At 32.6% G+C, this 6,961-nt stretch overlaps 1 non-coding gene across 1 annotated transcript; it reads left to right on the plus strand.

Moving 5' to 3' along the window:
• The first annotated feature begins 6,053 nt into the window (after positions 1–6,053).
• Positions 6,054–6,161, plus strand: LOC131746739 (U6 spliceosomal RNA). The gene has a single exon (XR_009332639.1). It is a non-coding gene; the product is annotated as a U6 spliceosomal RNA (small nuclear RNA).
• The last annotated feature ends 800 nt before the right edge of the window (positions 6,162–6,961 follow it).

The following is a 6,961-nucleotide window of genomic DNA, read 5'->3' on the forward strand; positions in this document are numbered from 1 at the left end:
AAACAACCAAATGAGAACTCAATCAATGTTCTGCCACAAAATGTACAGACTTAAGCAACTTCATCCAGATTTGCCTCCATCTCCCCAACATGATATAAGCAATCTTACCCATAATCTAGATCCACCTAGAGGATTTCTGTCACTTATCTACTCTCTTCTATATCTTCACTTCCTTTCCTTTTACTCAGTTTCTCCCATCAGAATAGAAATATTCCAGTAATTTCCATTGAAAAAAACCCTCCTTTGTCCCATTTTGTTCTTGTGACCCCTTTACTTTCTTCCCCTTTACTTTCAGACTTTGGAGAAAAATGGTACATACTTACTGCTCCTATGTCCTCCCCTCATTCACCTTTTAACTTTGTTCAATTTTTTTGCTTCCGCTCTCAACACTCCATGAAATTACTCTCATTCAAAGCTGGGAACCAAACTGTACCCGAAATATCCAATGATGTCCACCTTGTTCTTCCTGATTCCACATGGAAGTTTATGATAATCTGTCAGCATCCTGGTTTCACTTAATATATTGTCCTAGAAGTGATCTAAGCTACAGGATGTCTGCTCAGTCAATTATTTATTAGGAATTATCATTCTTGGTTTAACAGTTGAAAGGGACAGATTACATGACTACAGCTGGATTCTGGTTAATGAGGGATCTGTATAATACTGAAGGTTTTTATGTCTGAGAAGTCATAGCCAGAGGTAAACTACTTTAAAGAAGGCCATATCAACACCATTAGTCCAAAAATAACCCATGGGCCTAAAGTCCAGGAGACCAGTACAGGTAGGGGGAGAAAGAGAAAGCTGCAGTCTAAGTTTTGTGTCTGGGAGTTAATCACATCTGGAAAGGGTAATGCAATAGGTTTTTTTCCACTGGAACGTGGAACCTAGCAGTTGCAAACAGTCACGCATGTCCAGTTTTACTTGCCACCTTGCTGGTGCCACCCTGTTCTCCAGTTAACTCAAGTTCTTGTCACTGGCCTCCTGGTTTATTCTAGAGAAAACTAACTTGCAATCAAACCTAGGAGCAAGAAAGAAATGAAAATGGGGGGGTTTGTTTCTAGCTTCTGCAATTCAGGAAAATTAATGTGGGGAATGGGAATGGCCACAGAATGCTAATAGACTATATCCAGAAACAAATATTCCTAAATATTAAAAGCAGCACTCACAAACAAGCAAATAGGTAAGGTCCTTTAAAAGCTACTAAAACAGGGAAATTTTCATAAATTAATAGGCAAAACTAAAAGTAAATCTATAAGGTGAGTGAGTAAATGTAATGCACTGCTGTTACCTAATAAAAGAAAAAGTCTGTCCAATTGAATAACAAAGCAAAACTCACATAATACTAAATACAAGACACCTAGAATAAAGTTGCTGGAAAAGGTTGTGCAAATATATACTAGTTAGATGCCAGAAAAAAGATCAAGGTCTAATTTTAACACGATTAAATTCAAGTTAAAAAAACATTAGAAAACAAAGAGAACTTTATAACATTAAATGTTCTATCAACAATAAATATAAAACAGTTGTAATTATAACAAATAATTTAACATCAATATCTTAAAGCAAGAACTTAAGAAATTCTTAAAATGTTAATTATCAGAACTATGGAATAGAAAATAAAATAGGGCTTATAAGAAAATTCATAATCTTAAATATATTAACAAATAATAAAGAATAAAAATAAGTATCTAACCTAAGAATTTAGGAAAAGAAAAACTAATTTAAATAGTGGGAAGCAGAAGGCAGGAATTAATACAGAAAAGGAAAAAAACTTACAAGCTAGATAACAGATGATAAGTAGAAGAGAGAAAAGAAAAATAAATTCAAAGCTGACAGTTGGGGAAAAAACACAGTGGGTACCACTAGCTAACAAACTGAAGAAAATACACAGAGAAAACACCAAAATCACAAAATAAATTATTGTGAGTGAATAATCACAGACCTAGAGGAAAATATGTATTCTTTGCTTAGTGTTATATAGACAAATTTAAAAACTTGATTGAAATGGACAGTTATCTAGAATAATATACATTATAAGATCTAACTCTAGAAGAAATGGAAAATCTAAACAATGTCCATAAAAGAAATAGAAGTTGTCAGTGAGCTACCGTGTCAAAAAATACTCTAGATCCAGATGTTTTTGTATGGAAATTCTGCCAAGTATTTAAGGGGTTCCTAACTGTTCCTGAATGTAGAAAATGCATGCATTTTATTAAGTATTACAATGATATCAAAACATGTAAAAGATTGCCTAAGAAAAGGAAACTATAGACCAAACTAGTATATTAATATCAGTGCAGGAATCCTAAATGAAATGTTAACAAATATAATTCAGGTGTTAAAGGACTAATAGCTAAATGAGATTTATTCAAGAAAGGCATGGAAGGTTCCACTGGAGTAAATCTAATATAATTTATTGTATTAACATATCTAATGAGAAAAGCGATGATAACATAATAATGTTAACACTTCTCTAGTGCTTTCTATGTGTGAGGCATTATTCTAAGCATTCTACATATATTAACTAGCATCCATATGAAATAAGAATCACTATTCTCTTCATTTCATAGATAAAGAAACTGCCTTTGAGAGGCATCAAGGAACTTCTCCAGAATTATACACTTAGTGATAGAAGCACTTTCTGGAACCCAAGAAGTAACTGACTTCAGACTCTATCTTCCAAAATATTAGGGTGTTCTGCCTCTCTTTCATCATTATCAAAGTTGCTAAAATACCATTTGACTCAATTTAACATCTATTCCTGATTTTTAAAATATACTCATAAAATAGAGATGAATATTTCCTTAATATGAGAAAATATGTATCTCTATTCAAAACACTGGTTACACTTAATGGAGAAACCATTAGAAGCATTCCAACCAGAGTCAAGAAAACATGAAAGATTTTATTCCTTTGATGCTATTGTAAATGAAATTGTTTTCTTAATTTCTTTTTCAAATAGTTCCTTGTTTATAGAAATGCAACTAACTTTTGTTATGTTGATTTTGTATCTTGCAACATTACTGAATTATTTATTAGTTCTAACAGTATTTTGATAGATCTTTAGGTTTTTCTACATATAAGATCATGTCATCTATAAACATACAATTTTATTTCTTCCTTTCTGATTTGAATTCCTTTCATTTCTTTTTCTGGACTAAGTGGTCTGGTGAGCACTTTCAGTATTGTTTTGAATAGAAGTGGCAAGAGTGGACATCCTCGTCTTGTTCCTGATCTTAGAGGAAAAGCTTTAAACTTTTCATCATTGAGTATGATGTTACCTATGGGCTTGTCATAAATGGTCTTTATTATTCCATCTATACCTAGTTTCTTGAGCATTTTTATAATGAAAGGGTACTGAATTTTGCTAAATATTTTTTCTTCATCTATTGAGATTGTGGTCTTTATCCTTTATTTTATTGCTGTGGTGTATCACATTGATTGATTTGCATATATTGAAACATTCTTGTATTCCAGGGATAAATCCTACTTGATCATAATGTATGATCCTATTAATATGTTGTTGAATTAATATGCTATTAATTTTGTTGAGGTTTTTTGCATCTGTGTTCATCAGTGATATTGATTAGTAGTTTTCCTTTCTTGTAATATCTTTGTATGGCCTTGGTATGAGGGTAACTGGCCTCATAAAATGGGTTGGGAAGTGTTCTCTCCTCTTCAGTTTTTGGGAAGAATTTGAGAAAGACTGGCATTAATTATTTTTTAAATGTTTGCTAGAATTCACCAGTGAAGCTATTTGGTCTGTGTTGGGATGTTTTTCATTATTGATTCAATCTCCTTATTCATTATTGGTCTGTTCAGATTTTTCTGTTTCTTCAATATTCAGTCTTGGTAAGTTTTATATTTCTAGGAATTAATTTTTCTAGGTTACACAATTTGTTGTCATATAATTGCTCATAGTATCTTTTATGATCCTTTGTATTGCAGTATTATCAGTTGTAATGTTTTCTCTTTCATTTCCGATTTTATTAAATTGAATCTTCTCTTTTTTTCATTAGTATAGCTAAAGATATGTCAAATTTATCTTTTCAAAATACCAACTATTTCTTTCATTGAATTTTTCCTATAGTTTTTCTAGTCTCAATTTCATTTATTTCTACTCTAATTTTTGTTTTCTTCCATCTGCTAATTCTGGGCTTAATTTTTTTTTCTAGCTCCTTCAGGTGTAATGTTAGGCTGTTCATATGAAATATTTCTTTTTTAATGTAAGTGTTTTTTGATATAAACTTCCCTCTTAGTACTCTTTTTGTGACAGGTAAAATACTTGTATACTGAAAACTACAAAACATGTATGAAAGAATGAAGAAGAAACAAATAAAAGGAAAGATATCCTGTGTTTGTAGACTGGAAGAATTAATATTGTTAAAATGTCCATACTACCCAAAACAACCTATAGATTCAATGCTAAACCCACCAAAATTCCCACCAATGGAATTTTTTACAGAAATGGAAAAAACAATCCTAAATTAATCTGGAATCATAGAAGACCCAGGATAGTTAAAGTGATCTTGAGGAAGAAAAACAAAGCTGGAAGCACCACACTTCTTGATTTCAAAGTATTTTGCAAAACTACAGTAATTAAATTAGTAATGTACTGGCATAAAAACAGACATATAGACCAATGGAACAGAATACAGAGCCCAGAAATAAACTCATGCATATACTGTTACTAGTCTGACAGGAGTGCCAAGAACACACAATGGGGAAATGTTGTCTCTTCAACAACTGGTTTTAGGAAAACTGGATATCCACATACAAAAGAATCAGATTGGACCCCTACCTTAAACCATACACAAAAATCAATGCAAAATGGATTAAAGACCTGAACATAAAACCTGTAACTAAAACTCCTAGAAGAAAGCGTAATAGAAAAGTTATTTGACATTGGTCTTGGAAATGATTTCTTGGATGTGACACCAAAGCACAGGCAACAAAAGCTAAAATAAACATGTAGGATTACATCAAACTAAAAAGTTTCCACACAGCAAAGGAAACAACAGAATGGAAAGCCAAGCTATAGAAGGGGAGAAAATATTTGTAAACCATGTTTGATAAGGGGTTAATTCTCAAAACATATAAGGAACTCCTACAAATCAATAGCCAAAAATAAATAACCCAGTTTTTTAAACAGGCAAAGGACTTAAATGGGCATTTATCCAAAGAAGACATGCAAATGACCAACAGGTATATGAAAAGATACTCAATATCATTAATTATCAGGGAAATACAAATCAAAACTACAGTGAGATATCACCTCACATCTGTTAGGATAGCAAATAAAGGGTAAGTGTTGACAGTGTTGTGGAGAAACAGGAATGCTTGTTCATTGTTGGTTGGGGAATGGCAAAACGGTATGGAGGTTCTTTTAAAAATCAAAAATAGAACTACCATATTATCCAGCAATCCCACTTCTGGGTATGTATCCAAAAGAATTCAGTATATCAAAGAGATATTTCCAGTCGCATGTTCTTTGTAGCACTATTCATAGTAGCCAAGATATGGAAAAAACCTGAGTGTTCATCAGTAGCTGAATTAATTTTTTAAATGTGGTATGTACGTAGGATGGAATATTATTCAGCCTTTAAAAAAAGGAAACCCTGCAATATGCAACAATGTGGATGAACCTTGAAGACATTTGCTAAGAGAAATAGTGGTTGTCATGAGCTAGTGGGTGGGGGATATGGGGAGTTGTTATTCAGTGGGTATAAAGTTTCAGTTATGCTATACTAATAAGTTATAGAGATTTGCTGTACAACATTAATAAGTTATAGAGATCTGTGTGGCTATAGTTAACAATATAGTATTTTGCACTTCAAAATTTAAGAGGATAGATATGTTAAATGTTGTTATCACAAAAACAAAGGGACACAAGGAAACTGGGAGGTGATGAATAGGTCTTTTACCTTAATTGTGGTGATGGTATCATGGGAGTATGCATATGTACAAACTCTTCAGATTACACACATTAAATATGTGTAGTTCTTTGTAATCAATTATACCTAAATAAAGCTGTTCTAAAAAAGAACAGAGGAGTACTCACTTTGGTAGCACATTTAGTAAAAGTGGAACAAAACAGAGAAGATTAGCATGGCTCTTGCACAAGGATGACGCTGCAAATTCATGAACTGTTCCATATTTAAAACAAAAACAAAACAAAAGAAAAAGAACAGAGGAGGATGCCCATTATCACCACCATTATTTAACATTGTTTGCAGGTAGTAGAGAACTCAATGAGACAACAGAAATAAATTTGAGATGTAAAAATTAGAAAGGAGGAAGAAAATTATCCTTTTGTGTAGATAGTATATTCCAAGATAATACATTTTTAAAAATTATAAACAGTAAGACAAATTCAGGAAAGTGGTAGAGACCCCCTAGGCCAATCAGTGTCCAGTCACATGAGTGACCAGACAGGAGACCAGCAGAACTGCCCAGCTCAGCCCAGTCCAAATTGTTGACCCACAGAGATGTGATCAAATAAAGTAATTATTGTTTGAAGCCACTAAATGTTTGAATGGTTTATTATGCAGCAGTAGATAACTGACATAATATATGACAAATATTGTATATCAAATCAGTGAAGAAAAGATTCACTCTTTAATCTATTTGGAGAACTGGATAGTCATATAGAAATAAGTTAATTTAGATACATACCTTATGTTTTAACAGAATTAATTCAAAGTGAAGAACATATTCAAATTAGAAATATGAAACCATCAAGTACTTTAAGAAATCATTGGAATTTGTTTATAGCAGTGGAAGCATGAAGAAGAGCATTCTAACTACATACTAAACAGAAATCATAAAACGAAAGATTGATAAATTTAACAACACAAAAATTAGAACTTGGGACTTCCCTGATGGCACAGTGGTTAAGAATCCACCTGCCAATGCAGGGGACACGGGTTCGAGCCCTGATCCGGGAAGATCCCACATGCTG

This window comes from Kogia breviceps, chromosome 1 (genome assembly GCF_026419965.1).
Source record: "Kogia breviceps isolate mKogBre1 chromosome 1, mKogBre1 haplotype 1, whole genome shotgun sequence".
Lineage (NCBI taxonomy): Eukaryota > Metazoa > Chordata > Mammalia > Artiodactyla > Physeteridae > Kogia > Kogia breviceps.